Below are 23,481 nucleotides of genomic sequence, written 5' to 3'. Positions count from 1 at the left end.
ATATTTGACAAAGGAGGCAAGAGCATACAATGAAGACAGCCTCTTTAATAAATGGTGTTGGGAAAATTGGACAGCTACATGCAAAAATTGAAACTAGACCATCAACTGACACCCTACACAAAAATAAACTCAAAATGGATAAAAGACTTAAATGTGACCCGTAAATCTATAAAAATCCTAGAAGACAATGTAGGCAACAAAATTTCGAACATCATATGCAGCAGAACTTTCACTGAAGGCAACAGAAACAAAGGAGAAAATAAACACATTGGACTATATCAAACTCAAAAGCTTCTGCACAGCAAAAGAAACAACCATCAAAATGGAAAGGCAACCCACTGTATGGGATAACATCATTGTCAATGATACATCAGATAAGGGGTTAATTTCCAAAATATAGAGAGTACTCATACAACTCAACAAAAGGAAGACAAAGAACCCAATTACAAAATGGGCAGAGGAGCTGAATAGACACCTCTCCAAACAGGACATACAAATAGCTAAGAGAAATATGAAAAAATGCTCAATGTCACTAAGCATCAGAGAGATGCAAATTAAAACAACAATGAGGTATCACCTCACACCTGCCAGAATGGCCACCATCAACAAATTATCAAACAACAAGTGCTGGCAAAGGTGTGAATGAAGGGGGACTCTAGTACACTGCTGGTGGGCATGCAGATTGGTGCAGCCACTATGGAAAACAATATGGTGTTTCCTCAAACAATTAAAAATTGAACTGCCATTTGACCCAGTGATCCCACTTCTAGGACTATATTTTTAGAAGCCTGAAAAACAAGTCAGAAAGAATATATGTACCTCCATGTTTATAGTAGCACTATTTAAAATTGCTAAGATCTGGAAACAGCCAAGTGTCCATCAATAGATGAGTGGATAAAAAAGCTGTGGTAAATATATTCAGTGGAACACTATGCACCTGTAAGAAAGAGAGATCTCTTATTTTGAGGGACCTGGAGAATATCATGCTAAGCGAAATAAGCCAATCAGAGAAAGACAAGTATCATATGATCTCACTTATTTGTGGAATATAATGAACATAACAGTCTGAGGAATGAGGTAGTTCCAGAGATGTGGAAGTGGGGTACAGACTGATAATCCTCAGAAGAGGAGGTGGTGGACCACAGAATTTATATGCATATATACATAAACAATGGACTTGGACAACAAAGCTGGGGACAAGGCGGGGAGGAAGAGGGAGGGGGGAATCAGTGGGGGAAAATGGAGAAACATCTGTAACAAAAATAAATTAATTAATTAATAAAAAAAAGCCCTGGCCAGTATGGCTCAGCGGTTAGAGCGTCAGTCTGCAGACCAAAGAGTCCTGGGTTTGATTCCACCCAAGGGCATGTGCCTTTGTTTCGGTTTGTCCCCGGCCCCGGTTGGGGTCGTGTGGGTGGCAACCAATCGATGTGTCTCTCTCACATTGATGTTTCTCTCTCTCTCTCTCCCCCTTCCACTCTGTCTGAAGATAAATGTAAAAAAAAAAAGTCCTCACTCGAGGATATGTTTTCATTGATTCTAGAGAGAGGAAGGGAGGGGGAGAGAGAAATATTGATCAGCTGCCTCCCATTTGTACCCCGACGGGATGGAACCCACAACCTAAGGGGTGTGACCTGACTGGTAATCGAACCTACAACCCTTCAGTGTATGGGACGCTGCTCCAACCAACTGAGCCACACTGGCCAGGGCCTAATATGCGTAATTTTTAATAAGTCAATCTACACGAGTAAGGAAGGAGCAAGTAAACAAGTCAGTAAGGCAGTTGTGAGTTAGAGCCCAATAAAAATCTGGTGATTTTATTTAATTTTAGTTTAGCTTATGTTCTTTTATTTTAGTTTTTGTGGAAGAGAAGGTTAGGAACCAATGCCCTGACCTCTCTTTTGCCTTAGTTAAAAATACAACATTTTTTTATTATTCCACTATTCTTCCAGGAACCCTTGGACAGACACGATGCCCCTGGTGAAAGGTACAGGGCAGGAGCCCCTTTCTCAGGAGACCCCTTGCGTGTCCCCCAAAGCAATGAGCACAAACAGGTGGCCCGAGGGTGGAGAAAAGGATAGTACTTGCCACAGTGTGTTCAAGGTCATTTTCCATGAAAGGTAAAATCACAACTCTTTTTCAGACATAAAATGAACACAAGCTAAAAATTTTCTTTCTTTCTTTTTATTGATTTAACAAACTTTATATGGACAATTACTGCTCTGCCAAAAGAGAAGCCAAATGGCATAAAACAGACCAGAGGGGGAGGGGGGCGTCAGGGAAGGGGCCAGAAATCCACTCAAAAAAACGAACCATTGACCTGGAGCTGGCAGGGGAAAGAGAAGGGAGATGCATGTAAGAGTGAGAATTCCAAAAAAGTTGAAATGGTGAGGGAACTCCCCTGGAGGATATCAGGGGTGAGAAGACAGCAACTGTTTCCTTTGTAGAGATCAAGGGAGGAGCCCCCGTTCAGCTGAGAACTCTGGACACTCAAGGCTGGTGTTGGGATTGGGGGCTCCCCAGAGGGCCTCACAAGAAGGCGTGGCACCACTGTGGAAGGCACCCTGAGCAGTCCCCCCTGACTGCTTGGCAGTGGTACCACCTGTGTCCTTTAGCCATTCCCGGAGGAGGTTTTCATCTTCTTTAGCACCAGAAGCTGGCCAAGGACCGCACAGGCCTAGTCAAAGCCCCTTTCCTCCAGCTTCTTGCCCAGGACTTTAGTCTTGGCCAGGTTCCCCACTGGCTTTTCCCCCAGGAAAAGCCAAGAGAGAAGTCTCGGTGCTTTCGGGAGGTTGTCATCCTGATCAGGATTGATCTCTGTTCCAGACCAGGCCCGGCTCTACGGCTGGCGCTCACCAGCAGCTCCAGCTCCCCTAACGGCTCCTCCCGCCATCCATCCGGCTGATCCACTGACACCTCAACCCACTAAAACTTTTTCTAAAGATGTTCTTAAACTCCAAAACCTTTGAGGAAATCAGGCAGATGTTACAAGAAGTTCAGGAGAGAATCTGAAGGACAGGCCTATTGCAGATCAGGAATAATGAGATGAATGTAAAAGGAGGCAAAACTGATTTCTTCCAAAGAGAGAAAGCACCATCAGTTGAACCTCTGCCAGACAGATCAGCTCTGCATGTCTACAAAAAAGAATTTCTTTTTGCATTGTTTTTATTTTTATTTTTTTTTTATCTATCACCTGATAGAGTGGGATAGAGGGAGGGAGAGAGAGAGAGAGACAGAGAGAAACATTGATGTGATAAAGGCACATCAGCTGGTTGCCTTGTGCACGACCCTGACCAGGTTTGGGGACAAACTAACGGAGGTACGTGCCCATGACTGGAATCTAACCCTCGACTCACTGGTCTGCAGGCCTCACTCTAATCGCTGAGCCAAACCACCCAGGACTTAAAAAAATTTTTTTTTCTTTATTGATTTTAGAGAGAGAGGAAGGGAGAAGGGGAGAGAGATAGAAACATCGATGAGAGAGAACATCAATTGGCCGCCTCCTGCATGCTCTCCACTAGGAATCGGGCCCACAACCTGGGCATGTGCCCTGACCTGGGATCGAACTGGCAACTTCTCGGTGCATGGGTCAATGCTCAACCACTGAGCCACACCAGCTGGGTACATTGTTCTTAATTACCTATAATTTATAGAGTTGTAAAATAGCATAGTTTTCTATTGAAGCTCAAATGGAAAGACATTGCCTTTGTTTAAACTGGAAAAGTGGGATACTATATGGTCTTAGAGACTTTAGGGTTTGAGGAAATGTAGCCTGAGACTAAGTCCAAGGGTCTGACCTAGCAGGCTTGGAATGGAGACTGGGCATCTGTGCTTTTCAATGGTTCCAGGAGTTACCCCATTTGAGAACCAATATGTGAATATAAGTACCATTCAGTTTTCCCTACTAAAGGAGAGCCTAATGCAAGAATAATCCAAATACTTATCTAAGTATTCTTCTTAAAAAGTAAACATTTCTGTTGGTTTTGGGTACATTCTAGGGCATTTGGGGGAAGAGAGTTTACTTTTCAAATTCTGTTTTAACTCTGGGGAGTTTCATTGAGTCATCCCTATCAGGGAGGTGGTCCTTCAGGTATGTGGATCAAGGGGCAATACCTGTATATTCCCCCTGTGATCTTCTGACTTTCTTTTTTTGTCAGACCCCAACGGAAACTCAGGTGGCAGAGAGGACTTCTGACCTAGTTGAGTCTGCAGCAAGGGCAGAGCTGGCCAGTAGGGGGCAGTGTAGGCTCAGGCTGGGGCGATTTACACAAAGCCTCTCTTCCTCAGCCTGAGCATTTCCTTGCTCATCTGAGCCTTGCCACAGGTATTAATAGAGAGCATGCAGTTCAATTCAGTATTTTCTGAACTTTGCATACTATGTAAGTGATCTTGGGAAGTTACTCAATTTCTCTACGCCCAAGGGTACTTGTATGCAAAATAGGAATAATTGTACCCATCTCATAGGATTAAATAAAGTAAATATATGTAAACACTTGAAGCCATGGCTGGCATGTATTAGTGTTATAAAAGTATTGGCTGTTATTATTGTCATTGTTATTTTTTACCAGGCACTGTGGATGCATACTGAGTAAGACAGTCCCTTAGAGAGCTTACAGTTTAATGAGAAAAAAAAACTTTTGCTAAGAAAAAGGTGTGGATAGGATATGGAGGTAGAAGTAACCAAAACACAGCTTCTCAGACGAAGGAGTTCTTGAGAACAGCTTTTGGGAATAATAAGACAGGGGCTTAGGGCTTAGGGCTTGGGGAGCCAAGTTAGGGGGCAGCACTCCAAACAAAGAGGGCAGGAAGCAGAAAGCAGGCAGGTGTAAGAGCTTCAAGTTCAAATCCCTCCACTTGAAACAGAGCACTGGTAGCAAGGGAGGAAATAAAGGGAAAAGAGACGGGTCAGATCACAAGAAGCCTTGAAAGTCGGTCATATAAACTTGAACTTACTGCTGTGGGTCTGTGGTCTTCTAGGAAGTCCATACAACCTCCACTGCAGTGTAGGGGGTAAAAGAGAACTACTTAATTTGTAAATGTTATCCCTTTGTGAATTTCTTTTTCTGTGTCTGATTTACAATGGAAGCAATATATTGGTAATGGGTACACAGATAAAAAGAAATATTTGTGTATTGGCGTGCATGGTAGGTTTGTGACTACATGCCATGCTGTGCCACCAGAGATGGCTTTTAATCACATGCCTCAGTTACATTCATTATGGAAATAACATTTCAGGATGTTTGGAAGGAGGGCTGGCCCAAGCTAAGACCTTGGCATTGGGAAGGAAAAGGAAAAGGATTTGAGTGATATTAAGGAAATATAATTCCATAAACAAGAAGGAGCAAGTGGTCAGTAAGTAGTGCCAAGTGGCCAAGAGCTGGATACTAAATACCAAACACTCAATGAAAGACAGATATTCAAAGAATGGTAGGTACATGATAAAGGTCAGGTTTTATAATTGTAAACATTTTTTTTTTTTTTAGAAAGTTAAGCAAATTCAACAGAGTGTCAGTTGTATTTGAATAGTGTTCGTGATCTTCACTGGGTCATGAAGAAGAGAAAGAGACTGAAGCATATCTATATGCTCAAAAGAAAGGACATCAATAAAGGGATGAAAAATAGAAACAGCTTCTCCATTATGGATCCTCAGGGCTTGATCCCTGGAAGCAGCTCCCTGCTACCCTCCTCACCCGAGAAAACCCTTCTTTTGCCAAAGCACTCATTTAAAATAGTTAAAAAGCAGGCCTCAGTCTGGCAGGTGTGGCTCAGTGATTGAGCATCAACCCACACGCCAAGAGGTCACTGGCTCCATTCCTGGTCAGAGCACATGCCCAGGCTGTGAGCCAAATCCCCAGTGAGGGGCATGCAGGAGGCAGCCAATCGATATTCTCTCTTATCGATGTTTCTATCTCTCTCCCTCTCACTTCCTCTTTCTCTCTAAAATCAGTAAAGAAAAAAAAACATGACTCATGCAAATATAACATGTCTGTATCAAAGATTTATTTAGCACATAATGACAGAACCGTGTATAAGAAAACTGGTTAACATGTAGATGAAATTATATGGTATTTGTCTTTCTGTTGACTGGCTTTTGTCGTTTAGCATAATACTCTCCAGATCCATCCATCCTGTAGCAAAATGTAAGATTTTTTTTTTATAATGGCCAAGTAATATTCCATTGTATAAATATACCACAGCATTTTTTTTCTTTATCCTCACCCGAGGACATTTTTCGATATTTTGTTCAGATAGAGTGGGAGGGGGAGAGAGAGAAACATCGACGTGAAAGGGACACATCGAGTGGTTGCCACCCACACAACCCAACCAGGGCCGGGGACAAACTGCAAATGAGGTACGCGCCCTTAGCGGGAACTGAACCGGGCCTCTCTGGACCGTAGGCCAACGCTCCAACCGCTAGCCAAACCGGCCAGGGCTACCACAGCATTTTTATATTCACTCATCTTCCAATGGGCACTTGGGCTGCTTTCAGATCTTGGCTATTATAAATAGTGCTGCAGTGAGCATAGGGCTGCATGTATTCTTTTGAATCAGTGTTCCATGCTTCTTCAGATATATTTCTAGAAGTGGAATTGCTGGGTCATAAGGAGGTCCCATTTTAATTTTTTTGAGGGAACTCCATTTTGTTTTCCACAATGGCTGCACCAGATGCATTCACGAAGTTTCCATTTTCTCCACATCCTCGCCAATACTTGTTGTTTGTTAATTTATTGATGATAGCCATTCTGAACACACAATACAATATACAGATGATATATTTTAGAATTATACACCTAAAACCTATATAATTTTATTAACCAATGTCATGCCAATAAATTCAATTAAATAAATAAATAAATTATTGTATATATTATTATTTATTTTATTTTAATTTTTAAAATTATTTTATTTTTGTTACAGATGTTTCTCCTTTTATTCCCCATTGATACACTCCTCCCCATCCACCCCACCCCATACCCAGCTTTGTTGTCCATGTCCATTGATTATGCGTACATGCATATAAGTTTTGTGGTTTATCTCTTCCATACCCCCAGCACCCCCTCTTCTGAGGGTTGTCAGTCTGTACCCTACTTCCACGTCTCTGGGTCTACCCTATTCCTCAGACTGTTATGTTCATTATATTCCACAAATAAGTGAGATCATGTGGTATTTGTCTTTTTCTGCTTGGCTTGTTTTGCTTAGGATAATACTTTCTAGGTCCCTCGCTGTCGTCTCAAAGCATAAGAGATCTCTCTTTCCTACAGCTGCATAGTACTCCATGTACCACTGCTTTTTTATCCATTCGTCTACTGATGGATACTTGGGCTGTTTCCAGATCTTAGCTATTGTAAATAGTGCTACTATGAACATGGGGCTACATATATTCTTTCTGATTGGTGTTTTAGGCTTCTTAGGGTATATTCCTAGAAGTGGGATCACTGGGTCAAATGGAAGTTCAATTTTTAATTTTTTGAGGTAACACCATATTGTTTTCCATAGTGGCTGCACCCGTCTGCATTCCCACCAGCAGTGTACTAGAGTCCCCTTTTCTCCACACCCTCGCCAACACTTGTTATTTAATGACTTGTTGATGGCAGCCATTCTGCCAGGTGTGAGGTGATACCTCATTGTTTTAATTTGCATCTTTCTGATGATTAGTGACATTGAGCATTTCTTCATCTGTCTCTTGGCCATTTGTATGTCCTGTTTGGAGAGGTGTCTATTCAGCTCCTCTGCCCATTTTTTAATTGGGTTCTTTGTCTTCCTTTTGTTGAGTTGTATGAGTACTCTATATATTTTGGGAATTAACCCCTTATCTGATGTATCATTGGCAATGATGCTGTCCCATACAGTGGGTTGCCTTTCTCTTTTGATGGTTGTTTCTTTTGCTGTGCAGAACCTTTTTAGTTTGATGTAGTTCCATGTGTTCATTTTCTCCTTTGTTGCTGTTGCCCTAGGTGATGATGTATTAGTGAAAATTTTGCTGTGTATGATGTTCGAAATTTTGTTGCCTACATTGTCTTCTAGGATTTTTATGGATTCATGGGTCACATTTAAGTCTTTTATCCATTTCGAGTTTATTCTTGTGTAGGGTGTAAGTTGATGGTCTAGTTTCATTTTTTTGCATGTAGCTGTCCAATTTTCCCAACACTATTTATTAAAGAGGCTGTCTTTATGCCACTGTATGCTCTTGCCTCCTTTGTCAAATATTAATTGAGCATAATGTCTTTGGTCCATTTCTGGGTTCTCTGTTTTGTTCCACTGGTCTATATGCCTGTTCTTGTGCCAGTGCCAAGCTGTTTTGAATACAGTGGCTTTGTAGTATAACCTACTATCTGGTATTGTGATCCCACCTACTTTGTCTTTCTTTTTCAAGATTGCTGTGGCTATTCAAGGTCTTTTTTGGTTCCATATGAACTTTTGAAGCATTTGTTTTGGTTCTGTGAAGTATGTTGTTGGTATTTTGATGGGGATTGCATTGAATCTATAGATTGCTTTGGGTAATACAGACATTTTAATGATGTTAATTCTTCCAATCCATGAACAAGGTATGTGCTTCCATTTTTAATATCTTCCACTATTTCTTTTACAATGTCCTGTAGTTTTCTGCAAATAGGTCCTTTACTTCTTTGGTTAAGTTTATTCCTAGGTGTCTTAATTTTTTTGCCACGACGGTAAATGTTTATTCAGTTTCTCTTTCTGTGAGTTCATCATTGGTGTATAAGAATGTCATCAATTTCTTGATGTTAATTTTGTATCCTGCTACTTTGCCAAATTCATTTATTAAGTCTAGTAAATTTTTGATGGGGTCTTTGGGGTTTTCTATGGATAGTATCATGTTGTCTGCAAATAATGACAGTTTCACTTCCTCCTTTCCCATTTGGATACCTTTTATATTTTCTTCATGTCTGATGGCTGTGGCTAAGACTTCCCGTACTATGTTAAATAAGAAGGGCAAAAGTGGGCATCCCTGTCTTTTTCTTGTTCTTAAGGGATAAGTTTTTAGTTTCTGCCCATTGAGTATGATGTTGGTTGTAGGTCTTTCATATATGGCCTTTATCATGTCGAGATATGATACCTCTATTCCCACATTGCTGAGTGTTTTTATCAGAAATGGACACTGGATTTTGTCAACTGCTTTTTCAGGATCTATTGATATGATCAGGTGGTTTTTATTTTTCATTTTATTTATGTGGTGTATCACATCTGTTGATTTGCAAATAGTGTACCATTCTTGCATCCCTGGGATGAATACCATTTGGTCATGGAGAATAATTTTTTTGATGTATTTCTGGATCTGATTTGCTAGTATTTTGTTCAGGATTTTGGCATCTATGTTCATCAGAAATATTGACCTGTAGTTTTCTTTCTTTGTAATGTCTTTTTCTGATTTTGGAATTATACTGGCCTCATAAAACAAGTTTGGAAATCTTCCTCTTGCATTCTTTGAAATAGTTTGAGGAGAATGGGTATTAGTTCTTCTTTGAATGTTCAGTAAAACTCCCCCATGAAGCCATCTGGGCCGCTTTTGTTTGCTGGGAGAGTTTTGATTACCTCTTCAATTTCCTTAGTTGTTATTGGTCTAATCAAGTTTTCTATCTCTTCCCGGTCCAGTTTTGGGAGACTATGTGTTTCTAGAAATTTGTCCATTTCACTTATATTGTCAAATTTGTTGCCATATAATTGTTCATAGTAGTTGTTAACAATCTTTTGTATTTCTGTGGTGTCAGTTGTTACTTCTCCTCCTTCATTTCTGATTTTGTGTATTTGGGTTCTCTTTGTTTCTTGGTGAGTCTAGCTTAGGGTCCATCAATCTTGTTTATCTTTTCAAAAAACCAGCTCTTTGTTTCATTGATCCTTTGAATTTTTTGTTTGTTTGTTTGTTTGCTTTCTAGTTCTTTAAGTTGTGAGGTTAGATAGTCTATTAGAAATTTTTCTGGTTTCTTGAGGTAGGCCTGTAGTGCTATGAACTTCCCTCTCAGAACTGCTTTCGCTGCATCCCATAGATTTTGTATTGTTGTGTGTTCATTTTCATTGGTTTCCAGGAAATTTTTAACTTCCTCCTTGATCTCCTTTGTAACCCATTCATTGTTTAATTACATGCTATTTAGCCTCCATGTGTTGAAATGTCTTTGCATGTTCTTGTTGCAATTGATTTCTAGTTTCATGCCACTGTGATCTGAAAAGATGCTTGATATGGTTTCAGTCTTCTTGAACTTGTAGAGACTTAGTTTGTGCCCTAACATGAGGTCTATCTTTGAGAATGTCCCATGTGCACTTGAGAAGAATGTGAATTCTGTAGTTTTGGGGTGTAATTCTCTTTAGATATCTATTACGTTCATCTCTTGCTAATTTTTTGTCTAGAGGATCTATCCAGTGATGTCATTGGGGTGTTGAAGTCTCCTGCTATGATTGCATTCCTGTTGACTTCTCTTTTGAAGTCCTCCAGAAGATTTTTAATATGTTCTGGTGCACCTATATTGGGTGCATATATGTTTATCAAGGTTATATCTTCCTGTTGGATAGATCCTTTCAATATTATGTGGTGGCCTTCTTTGTCTCTAGTTATGGCCTTAATTTTGAAATCTATTTTATCAGATATGAGTATTGCTACCCCAGCTTTTTTTTTCCTTTTCATTTGCTTGGAAGATTTTTTTCCATCCCTTCACTGTCAACCCATGTGAGTCTTTTGTTGTGAGGTGGGTCTCTGTAAACAACATATGTATGAGTCATGCTTTCTTATCCAATCAGCTTCTCTGTGTCTTTTTATCAGAGCATTCAATTCATTTATATTTAAGGTGATTATTAATATGTACTTATTTATTGCCATTTTAGTTTAGTGTGGTTATATTTTTCTTTCTATTTCTTCTACTAATTGCAGCAGTCCTTTTAACATTTCTTGCAGTGCTGGTTTGATGCTAATGTATTTCCTTAGCCTTTTTTTTTTTTTTTTGGTCTGGGAAGCTCTTTATTTGACCTTCTATTTTGAATGATAGCCTTGCTGGATAGAATAGTCTTAGATTCAGATTCTTGTTTTTTATGACCTTGATTACTTCATGCCATTTCCTTCTGGCCTGTAGTGTTTCTGTTGAGAAGTCAGATGAGATCCTTATGGGGGTTCCTTTGTAGGTAACCTGTTGCTTCTCTCTTGCTGCTTTTAGGATTCTCTCTTTGTCTTTAATTTTTGGCATTTTGATTACTATGTGTCTTGGTGTGGGCCTGTTTGGGTTCTTCTTACTTGGGGTTCTCTGTGCTTCTTGAGCTTGAATGCCTTCTTCCTTCACCAAATTAGGGAAGTTTTCTGTCATGATTTCTTCAAATATATTCTCTAACCCTTGCTCATTTTCTTCTTCTTCGGGGACTCCTATGATGGGAATATTATTATGTTTCCAGTTGTACCACAGTTCTCTTAAGCTGTCTTCCCGGTTTTTTTTTTTGTTTTTGTTTTTTTTTTTAAATCTTTATTGTTGAATGTAAAATGTATTACAGATGTTCCACATTTTCCCCCCATTGACCCCCTCCTCCCCATTCCCGCCCCCCTCCCGCCTTTTCCCACACTATTTTCTGTGTCCATTGGTTATGCATATAAGTTCTTTGGTTTATTTCCTCCCCCCCCCCAAACCCCTTTCCCTTTGAGGTTTGTCAGTCTAGCAATGAATTTATACTTCTTAATCTCTTCACCTTTTCACCCATTCCCCCAAGCCCCCTCCCCACTGGCAGCCAACAAAATGTTCTCTGTATCTATGAGAATGTTTCTGTTCTGCATGTTCAGTTTGTTTGTAGATTCTATTGTCGATAGATATGTATTCGTTGCCATTTTGTTTGTTCATATATTTTATCTTTTTCTTCAAAAAGACCCTTCAACATTTCATATAATAACAGTTTGGTGGTGATGAACTCCTTTAACTTTTTCTTGTCTGGGAAACTCTTTATATGGCCATCGATTCTAATTTTTTTTTTTTTATCCTCACCCGAGGATATTTTTCCATTTTTTGTACAGATAGAGTGGGATGGAGAGAGAGAGAGAAACATCGATGTGAAGGGACACATCGAGTGGCTGCCACCCGCACGACCAACCAGGGCCAGGGACAAACTGCAACCGAAGTACGTGCCCTTAGCGGGAACCGAACCCGGGTCTCTCCGGACTGCAGGCCGACGCTCTAACCGCTGAGCCAAACTGGTCAGGGCTATGGTCATCGATTCTAAACAACAGCTTTGCAGGATAGAGAAATCTTGGTTGTAGGTTCTTGCTTTTCATCACTCTGAATATTTCTTGCCACTCCCTTCTGGCCTGCAAAGTTTCTTTTGAGAAATCAGCTGACAGCCTTATGGGAACTCCCTTGTAGGTAACTAGCTGCCTTTCTCTTGCTGCTTTTAAGATTCTCTCTTTGTCTTGAACCTTTTGCATTTTGATGATGATGTGTCTTGGTGTGGGCTTCTTGGGTTCATCTTGTTTGGGACTCTCTGTGCTTCCTGGACTTGTATGTCTGTTTCCTTCACCAAGTTAGGAAAGTTTTCTGCCATTATTGTTTCAAACAGGTTTTCAATTTCTTGTTCTCTCTCTTCTCCTTCCGGTACCCCCAAGATGCGAATGTTGGCACGCTTGAAGTTGTCTCAGAGGCTCCTTACACTATCCTCATTTTTTTGGATTCTTTTTTCTTTTTGCTGTTCTGATTGGGTGTTTTTTGCTTCCTTATATTCCAAATCAATGGTTTGCTTCTTGTATTTACATACTCTACTATTGAATCTGTGTAAATTATTCTTTATTTCAGCTAATGCCTCCTTAATTTCTGACTGTGCATCCATCATTTCTGACTGGTCCTTTTAGATGCTCTTGAGGCCCTCACTAAGTTCATTGAGCTTCCTTATAAGCAGTATTTTGAACTCAGCATCTGTTAGGTTGCTTATCTCCATTTCGCTTAGTTCTTTTCCTAGGGTTTTGTTCTGTTCTTTCATTTGGGACCTGTTTCTTTGTCTCCTCATTTTGGCTGCCTCCCTGTGTTTGTTTCAGTGTATTACTTAATGAGAGGTATGGGGCTAGCTGAGACCAGATGCTGCTTGTTTGATAGAATTTAGGAAAAACCTGAAGCAGGATCCAAGACAGGTCAATCCTATGGTTAAGCAACTGGCAACAGCTTGGGTGGGACTGTAAGTTGGGTGGGGCGGGACCTCAGGGAGTCACCAGGGCGGGGTTACCAGTGTGAGCCAGGTTGCTGGAGTCCCAGATATGGTGGCTATCTGCCGCCCCAGGGAAGGGCTCACCAACGGAACAAACGCCTCTGACAGCACATTTGTCCCGGAGAAAGCCCCCTCTCCAGCCCTCGCTCCAGTGCCAAACAGCTCAGTTCTTCCCTGTGTGTCTCTGGAGCCCCTTGAGCTGCCTCCCCTCCAAGCTTAGAGGGAGAGAGTCCGATAAGTCCGTGCGCGGGCCCTTTAAGGAGCTGCCTGGGGCTCCAGCCGCGTCAGCTTCCCTGAGCCTCAGTTCCCGCTGGTTTTTCCAGCCAGACGTGATGGGGATTCTCTTCCTGGCACTGGAACCCTGAGCGGGGCACCTGGTGTGGGACGGGGACCCCTCAGTCCTCAGGAAGGACCTTCCCAGCCGCGGGAGCCTCCTGATTTTTATCCGCCACACTTGGGCGTGGGACCAGCCCCTCCGCTGTTGCCCCTCCTACCAGTCCGGATGTGGCTGCTGCTTTAATTTCGTAGTTGTAGGACTTCCATTCAGCTTGATTTCAGGCGGTTTTGAATGATGGTTGTTCTGTAGTTTAGTTGTAACTTTGATGTGGTTGTGGGTGGACGCAATACCGCGTTTACCTACGCCGCCATCTTGGCCGGAAGTCTCCTTCCTGTTTTTTAATTGTTTTTTTCCTTTTGGTTTTCTGATTGGTTGATTTTTTTCTACCCTATCTTTTAATTCACTGATCTGGTCCTCAGCTTTCTCTACTCTGCTGTTAGACCCTCCAATATGTTTTCTTGGTGGTTTTTAATTTCCAATTGGTTGATTTTTAACATTTCTATGTTTTTACTCATGTCGTTGATGTCTTTACTCATGATGCTGAGCTTCCTCAAGATCATGGCTCTTTATTCTAGCTCTGTTAAAGTGCTTAACTGCACCTCATTTATCTCATCTTCGGTAGAGTTCTTTTGGTCTTTCATTTGGCATTTGTTTCTTTGTGTCACCATTTTGGTTGTCTCAGTGAGCTTTGGAGCCTGCCAAATTTTCTCTGTGGGTGTTGGTGTTCTGCTGATTGTGGCTCCCTCTACTGGGTTTGGATGAGCATGGGAGGACCCACCTTAAACACCACTGTCAAGTCTTACTGTCTTGGGTAGATTTGCAAGCCCAGGAATGGTTCGGTTATCCTCTAGCTTTTTGCCTGGAGGCTTTTAGTTACAGTTACTTGAAGAGCTTTGGGTTCTCAGTTAAATGAAAAACTCCCTCAGGTGTTCAGTGTAAGGGGATTTTCCCAGGGTGGGGCAGTTGTTGGTTGTTAATGAGCCTCAATTTGCATTTCAGTAGCCCACCTGGTGGGTTTGAATCTCTGAGGGAGGGGCCGTCGCCTTTCCCAGAGCCCTGGGAAGGAGTAAGATGACCACTTTCCTGCGTAGCTGCAACTCAGCAAAAGCTCTGAGTGCTCTCCAAATCCCAAGTGTCCCCACACAGATCCAGTCCAGTCCACCTTCCCTCTGCCGGATCCCAAGGTGAGTGGCTGTGGCTATTTTAGTATCTGTTCCTGCTCTGCTCTGTGGATTTGCTTGGGAGTTTAACCCCGACAGTGCTGCTCACAGCTAAGACCGCTGCTGTCCATGGGCTCCCAGCCCCACTCTTGCACCTCCGCAATCTTATCAGGATCGATTGGTGTCCCTGGTTATATGGTCCTTGCAAGCTGCTTTTCTATTGCTTTTTCCTGACGATTTGTCTTTATTTTCATTGTAATTTCAGTTTGGTCCTGGGAGATGGTCTGTGTAGCTTCCATTCACTTTGCTGCCATTTTGGACTCCAGTACTGTGGGTTTTAATATACAAGTTTTAGAGAGATTTTTTTTCATCACTCTGTTTTCAGTGTGGTTACCTTGGCTCTCAGTTGCCCTTCTGTTTTTCCTCTTCAAACAACTCTTGTATATATTAAAAAAAAAAAAAAAAAAAGAAAGAAAGAAACAGAAAACTGGGTCAGAGACATATGAGAGAGACCAAAGTGTTTCAGGCCAATGAAAGACATAATGTTGAAAGAAGATGATCAAGTCAATTCTAAAAGTAGCTAATTCTTGCATGTAGAGTGGCCAACCGTTCAGTTGCCCAGGATGATCCTGGTTTTAGACCTAGAAGTCCTGCTGTCCTAGGTAACTTCTCAGTCCTGGGCAAATAGGGATAATTTTGGTCACCATATCTACAAAGCAATAAACTATAAACTCTAAAGCTACTCTTTCTACTAGACAAGAAATTATCTTAATCTTTATTTTATAAAAAGCATTTGCAATTGACCAATCTAAAAGAGCATCCGACTTTACAGAGCCCGAGCTCAATTAAGAGCAAGTAGTAAGTCAAACAAAGGCACACTGCACCTAGGGAATCAATAATTTTGGGGGGGGGGGGCTGTTAGTGCTCCATATGACCTTGAAGACATGAAGTTATCTTTTGCCTTATTTCCAAGTGTTGAATAACATTTCTTAACAAAAGCAAAACAAAACAAACCACCACCAACAACAGTTTCTACTCCTCATCCACAGCACCCATTGCAGTGGTTCTCAGCCTTCCTAATGCCGCGACCCTTTAATACAGTTCCTCATGTTGTGGTGACCCCCAACCATAAAATTATTTTTGTTGCTACTTCATAATTGTAATTTTGCTACTGTTATGTCTTAGGCGACCCCTGTGAAAGAGTTGTTCCACCCCCAAAGGAGTCGTGACCCACAGGTTGAAAACCGATGCGATTAGAGGAAAGAAAAGTTGTCAGGAGCAGGCCTAGTCCTCAGAGCCTGGGGGACTTCTCATGGTGTAAGCTGTTCACTTGCATAATTAAGAATGATCTGTTCTAGCCTTGGCAGGTTTGACTCAGAGGTAGAACATCCGGCCCAAGGACCAATGCATCGCGGGTTCGATTCCGGCCAAGGGCATGTACCTCGGTTGTGGTTTGTCCCCATCCCTGGTTGGGGTAGTGCAGGAGTCAAACCAGTCGATGTGTCCCTCTCATGTCATGTTTCTCTCTCTTTCCTTCCCACTCTATCTGAAGATAAAGAGAAAAATATCCTCAGGTGAGGATTGAAAAAAAAAAAGGTCTGTCCTACATTACACACCATTTCCAAAGGTTTCAAGACCTTTAGAGCCCAGGCAGTTTTGAGTTCAGGCCCAAGGGACTGGGCCCACCCAGATAATCCAGGGTAATTTCCTTATCTTCGGATCCCTAATTATATCTACAAGGCCACCCTTTGCCTTGTAAGGTGACATATTCACAGGTTCCAGGGAGTAGAATGTGGACATTTTGGGGGGTGGGGGTGGATTATTCTGTTTACCACACTGTGGGTCAGAAATTCAGGAGTAGCTGGACTGGGTAGTTAGAGGGTCTCCTAGAAGGCTGTAGGCCAGAGTTTGGCAGGGACTGCAGTCAGCTAGGCTTTAATGGGGCTGGAGGATCTATCTGTGCCAAAGGTTGTCCATGCACATGTTGGGCAAGTTGATGGTGCTATTGTCAGGAGGCTGTAATTCCTCCTCACGGGGGGCTCTCCACAGGGCTGTTTGGTATGCTCACAACACAGCAGCTGGCTTTTCCCAGAGCAAGAGATCCAAGAGATCAAGGTGGAAGTTGCAATGCATTTTTGGACCTTTTCCTTGGAAATTATATGGCATCGCTGTAGTATTATTCTGTTGGTTGCATAAGTCAGCTCTTATTGAGTGGAAGGACCACACAAGGACTACTGGATGGCAAGGATCACTGCGGCCCTAGGAGGCTGGTTACACCAAATAGTTATTATCACTCATCTTCTGACGTATGGTATCCTTACGAAGTTTTCCAGATTGTGGAGACTTTTGCACAGCAGTCTTTGTTTTTAGAAAAAATCTACAAAAGCATGTACATATATTAATTGAAAGAGTAATGTAACATATAAACAAACCCCTTTTCTGACGCTAACTACTTTTATTTTTGCATATTTTATTGAGGCTGTGTCTGAAAAAAATATATATTGTTAATATTTACATGAGAATATTTTTTCATTGATTTTTATGGAGTGGAAGGAAAGGAGGGGAAGAGAAAGAGAGAAAGAGAAACATTAATTTTTTGCCTCCTGAACAACCCTAAGTGGGACTGAGGATTGAACCTGCAACCCAGGTATGTGCCCTCAACTGGGAATCAATCCCATGATCCTTTGATGCTCTAGCCACGGAGCCAAACCAGCTAGGGCAGAAAAACATTTTTTTTTTAAAACTTGAAAGGTAAATTTTATTTTTTCATCACTTTTAAATTTATGTGTATTTTAATATTGTTGTAATTGTGACATATAAAGTTTTGCAGTCTGACATTGTAAAGCATATGGTCTCTGGAGCCAGGTTGCTTGTATTGAGAACCTGATTCTACCAGTTATTAGCTATGTGACTTTGAGAAAATAACTTAACCTTGCTATGCCTCAGTTTTCTTTTTAAAAAAATTTTTAAAATTTTATCCTCAGAGTGGGAGGGAGAGAGGCAAAGAGAGAGAGAGAGAGAGAAACAGTGACGTGAAAGAGACACATCAACTGGCTGCCATTCACACAATCCCATCTGGGGCCGGGGACAAACCGCAACTGAGGTACGTGCCCTTAGTATAAACCGAACCCGGGTGTCTCTGGTCTGTGGGGTGACACTCTAACCGCTGAGCCAAATCGGCCAGAGCTGCCTTGGTTTTCTTATCTGCAAAATGAGGATACTAATACACCATAGGAGTGTTGTGAGGATTGATTAACATATTTAAAGCATTTGTAATGCTACCTGATACATAGAAAGTGTCAAATGCATTTGCTGTTATTATTATTTCTCTTAGCATTATGTCATAAAACATTGTAATGGATTGGATTGTGTCTCCACTCAAAAAAAAAAAAAAAAAAAAAAAAGATGTATTGAAGTCTTAATCCCCAGTTCCTCAATCCCCAGTTCCTCAAAATGTGACTTTAATTGGCGGTAGGGTCTCTATAGAAGTAATCAAGTTAAAATGAGATAATTACGGTGGGCCCTAATCTAGTATGACTGTGTCCTAATAAAAAGGGGACATTTGGACCCAGAGACAGACGGGCACAGAGGAAGGCAATGTGAGGAGACACAAGGAGAGGGTGGCCAAGGAGAGAGGTCTAGAATAGACACTCCCTCACAGCCCTACAAAGTAAGCAATCCTGCTGACACCTTGTTCTCAGACTTCTGGCCTCCAGAACTGTGAGACAATGCATTTCTGTTGCTTAAGCCCCTGGTGTGTGTTACTGTGTCACAGCTGCCCTGGAAAAGTGATACAAACGCTTTCCTGCGGTGGTACATGGACCTTTATAATTATAATAATAGCATAATGTGTACTTTATGAATTGAGGTGGTCACTTATTTAGCTGTTCCCCAATCATAGGCATTTATAATGTTTTTTCAAAAAATTTTTTTCTTTATTGATTTTAGAGAGAGAGGAAGGGACAGGGAGAGGGAGAGGAAGAGGGAGAGGGAGAGAGAGAGAGAGAAACATTGATGAGCGAGATCGATCGGCTGCCTCCTGCATGCCCCCCACTGGGGATCAGGCCCACAACCTGGGCATGTGCCCTGACTGAGAATCAAACCAGTGACCTCTTAATGCGTGGGTTGACAATCAACCACTGAGCCACACTATCTGGGCATTTATAATGTTTTTAATTCTTCAATATGACAGCCAACAGAAATAAATTACTTCAAGATAAATTCTTAAAAGTGGAATCCTGGGATCCAAAAATATGAATCTTTTTGGGTCTAGCTGTGTCTTGCCACTTTGTTTTCTTGGAGGCCATGCTGGTGGTTCATGTCTGAAACATTGCCATGGCAAATCAAAGTCCTGTGTTATTTTATTTTTATTGATTTTTTTTTTTTTTTTTTAGAGATGAAGGGAGATAGAGATAGAAATATTGATGTGAGAGAGAAACGTCATTTGGCTGCCTCCTGCACGCCCCGCACTCGGTATCGAGCCCGCAATCTGGACATGTGCCTTGACTGGGATTCGAACCAGGACCTCTCAGTCCATGGGACTGAGCCACACTGGCCGTGCAAAGTGCTGTGTTATTACTTGTCTCCATTCCAGGCCTCTCCAGGGCCGTATGCATTTCTAGTGCCCAGCGAAGAGGTCAAGAGGAGCTAGTGAAAACCAGTGGTTCTCTAAACCTTAGGATGTCAGTGATGACACATGTTCCTCCATCCTTTTCATCTCAGTAAACCTCTAGCACGTTGTGTGGACAGGAGACTCAGAGAGAACCCACTGTTCCCTCTCGGATTGGCACCTGCATCAGTGGATGGGCATGGGCCCATGCGGCTTTGCTCACATGATGTCAGCTGTATGCCCCGGCCTGATCTCAGCCCTGTGTTGACCAGTACAGGGTGTCGGGTGATTCCCAGTTCGGGTTTCACAATGTCCCAGGGAGAGTGGAGCTCTGACTCCATGAACCAGCCTCCAGGAAAATCTAAACACAGATGAAGCATGCTGCTCACTACTTTCAAACCTCTCCATTCTGCATCATTTCCCTCTTTGGGGCACATGTTGCCCCAACAGGCCACAATCTCTCCCTTCCTTTCACCTACCCCAGAAATCTGCTCAGAGTAAACTTTTACACAGAGGGACAAATGATCTATGCCTGATAACATCAGCCTACCCCTCAATGGAAGCACCACGGGAGTTGTGGTTTTACTGTTAAGATAATGCCTGGCACGTAGTAAGTGCTCAATAAACAAATGTTGAATAAAGGAATAAACTTCTTCACCTTTTAAAATTATTATTATTTTAAATTATTAGCAGTACTTACAGTAGAAATATTTGAAAATAGAGAAAAGTGTTAAGAAATGAAAATTGCCCATAAATCTAACACACCTTATTCCAAATAATGTTTTATTTTTTTCCATTAACTTTGACATCTAATCCTATACACTTGCTATTGTGAAAGTGCTTTAAAATAGTATAAGGTGGTATTAAAAACAATAATTTATAATTTTTTGAAAATGGTTCTTTGGTGGTCTCAAGTATTCTCTCCTCCAGCCATTCCTGTGCCCTGTGACCATCTTCTTTTGTTTACAACCTTGACAGAGGGGATAAGATTATCCTTTTTTTTTAAAATCCTCACCCGAGGATATTTTTCTATTTATCTTCAGATAGAGTGGGAGGGAGGGAGGGAGAGGAGAGAGAGAGAGAGAGAGAGAGAGAAACATTGATTTTGACAGAGACACCCTGACTGGTTGCCTCCTGCATGACCCTGACCAGGGCTGGGGTATGTGCCCTTGACCTGAATCAAACCCGTAACGAATTGGTCCATGGGCCAACGCTCCAACCACTAAGCCAAATTAGCCAGGGCAAAATTATCTTATGGTGTGATAATATTGACAAGATCTAATTAATTTTTAAAAGTAAGTTCGTGTTTGGCAGTTCCTCTGTGCTGGGGCTGGGGGAGAGGGAGGTGGAAGGTAATGGGTAGTGTCACAGCATCAAATAAACAACCATAACGTGTTGTGTGTTGCAACCCCAGACAGGTTGGGAATGATCATGGCCCAAAAGCAAGGGGTCCTGTGACTGTGTATGTGTAAGGGCAATCCTTCTAGCAAGCCAGCCCTAGGGACCCTATGCTTTCCATACTGGACTTCTTCATACTACAGTTCTCTCAAAAGGTCTCTCTTTTGAATTGATGGCTTGTTTAAAACCCAAAATTGGTCAGGCTGGTGTAGCTTAGTGGTTGAGCATTGACCCATGCACCAAGAGGTTGCTGGTTCGATTCCTGGTCAGGGCACATACCCAGGTTGTGGGCCCGGTCCCCAGTGGTGGGCATGCAGGAGATGGCCAATTGATGTTCTTTCTCATCGATGTTGCTTCTCATCGATGTTCCTATCTCCCTCTCCCTCTCACTTCCTTTCTCTCTCTAAAAATCAATAAAAGAAAAAAAATTTTTTTAAAGAATTATACACAATGACCAAATGGGATTTATACCAGTTTTGCAAGGCTGGTTCAACATTTGAAAATAAATTAATGTAATTCATCATATCAACAGGCTAAAAAGGAAAAAACGTACATGGTCATATTAATATGTGAAAGAAAAACATTTGAGAAATTCCAGCACACATTCATGATAAAAACTCTCAAAGATTGTGGTGTAGGTAAACGTCATATCGCATCCTCCCACAACCACATCAAAGTTACAACTAATCTACAGAGCAACCATCATCCAAAACCGCCTCAAATGGAGCTGAATGGAAGTCCTACAACTACGAGATTAAAGCAGCAGCTACATCGAGACTGGTAGGAGGGGCAGAGGAGCGAGGAGCTGGTTCCACACCTACGTGTGGTGGGAAAAAATTAGAAGGACACCTCGGCTGTGGAGGTCCTCCCTGAGTGAGGGGTCTCTGTCCCACACCAGGTGCCCAGCTCAGGGTTCCAGTGCCAGGAAGAGAAGTCCCCATAACTTCTGGCTGGAAAAACCAGTGGGAACTGAGGCTAAGGGAGGCTGAGGCTGATGGAGCCCCAGGCAGCTCCTCTTAAAGGACCCACACACAGACTTATTTGAACTTGCACCCTCCAGGCTCCAGCATGGGGGAGGCAGCTTGAAAGGCACCAGAGACATATGGGGAAGAACTGAGCTGTTTGGCATTGGAGTAAGGGCTGGAGTGGCAGCCTTTTCCTGGACAGACGTGCTGTCAGAGGCCTTTGTTCCTTTGGTGAGCCCTTCCCTGGGGTGGCAGACAGCTGCCATATCTGAGACTCCAGCAACCTGGCTCACACTGGTTGCCCCGCCCTGGTGGTTCCCTGAGGCCCCGCCCCACCCAACTTTCAGGCCCACCCAAGCTGTTGCCAGTTGCTTTACCATAGGATTGGCCTCTCTTGGGTCCTACTTCAGGTTTTTCCTAAATTCTATCAAACAAGCAGCATCTGGTCTCAGCTAGTCCCATACCTCTCATTAAGTAATACATAGAAACAAACACAGAGAGGCAGCCAAAATGAGGAGACAAAAAAAATAGGTCTCAAATGAAAGAACAGAACAAAACTCCAGGAAAAGAACTAAGCAAAATGGAGATAAGCAACCTAACAGATGCTGAGTTCAAAATACTGCTTATAAGGATGCTCAATGAACTTAGTGAAAAATTCAATGAACTTGGTGAAGGCCTCAAGAACACATAAAAAGACCAGTCAGAAATGAAAGAGGCACTAACTGAAATAAAGAATAATTTACACAGATTCAATAGAAGAATAGGTAAAGCCAAGAAGCAAACCATCGATTTGGAATATAAGGAAGCAAAAAACACACAATCAGAACAGCAAAAAGGAATAAGAATAAATAAAAATGAGGAGAGTGTAAGGAGCCTCTGGGATAACTTCAAGCGTGCCAACATTCACATTTTGGGGGTGCCAGAAGGAGAAGAGAGAGATCAAGAAATCGAAACCCACTGATCAAGAAATTGAAACCTATTTGAAACAGTAATGGCAGAAAACTTTCCTAACTTGGTGAAGGAAACAGACATACAAATCCAGGAAGCACAGAGAGTCCCAAACAAGATGAACCCCAAGAAGCCCACACCAAGACACATTATCATCAAAATGCAAAAGGTTCAAGACAAAGAGAGAATCTTAAAAGCAGCAAGAGAAAAGCAGTTAGTTACCTACAAGAAAGTTCCCATAAGACTGTCAGATGATTTCTCAAAAGAAACTGCAGGCCAGAAGGGAGTGGCAAGAAATATTCAGAGTGATGAAAAGCAAGAACCTACAACCAAGATTTCTCTATCCTACAAAGTTGTCATTTAGAATTGATGGCCATATAAAGAGTTTCCAGGACAAGAAAAAGCTAAAGGAGTTTATTACCACCAAACTATTATTATATGAAATGTTGTAGGATCTTCTTGAGGAAAAGGATAAAAAATATGAACAAACAAAATGGCAATCAGTACATATCTATCGACAATTGAATCTACAAACAACATGAACAAGCAGAACAGAAACATTCTCATAGATACAGAGAACATTTTGTTGGTTGAAATGTTATTATTTCAAGAAATGTTATATGAAATGTTATTATTATTATTATATGAAATGTTGTAGGATCTTCTTGAGGAAAAGGATAAAAAATATGAACAAACAAAATGGCAATCAGTACATATCTATCGACAATTGAATCTACAAACAACATGAACAAGCAGAACAGAAACATTCTCATAGATACAGAGAACATTTTGTTGGTTGCCAAATAGGAGGGGAGTTGGGGGAATGGGTGAAAAAGGTGAAAGGATTAAGAAGTACAAATTTGTTGTTAACAATGAGGTATCACCTCA

At 41.7% G+C, this 23,481-nt stretch overlaps 1 pseudogene; it reads right to left on the bottom strand.

Moving 5' to 3' along the window:
• Positions 1 to 2,529: 2,529 nt before the first annotated feature.
• LOC118639517 lies at positions 2,530 to 2,799 on the bottom strand (annotated as a pseudogene).
• Between the last annotated feature and the right edge of the window lie 20,682 nt (positions 2,800 to 23,481).

The sequence above is a fragment of the Molossus molossus genome, unplaced genomic scaffold (assembly GCF_014108415.1).
Source record: "Molossus molossus isolate mMolMol1 unplaced genomic scaffold, mMolMol1.p scaffold_m16_p_21, whole genome shotgun sequence".
NCBI classification, from domain to species: domain Eukaryota; kingdom Metazoa; phylum Chordata; class Mammalia; order Chiroptera; family Molossidae; genus Molossus; species Molossus molossus.
This window is presented reverse-complemented; position numbering and strand designations above follow the sequence as displayed.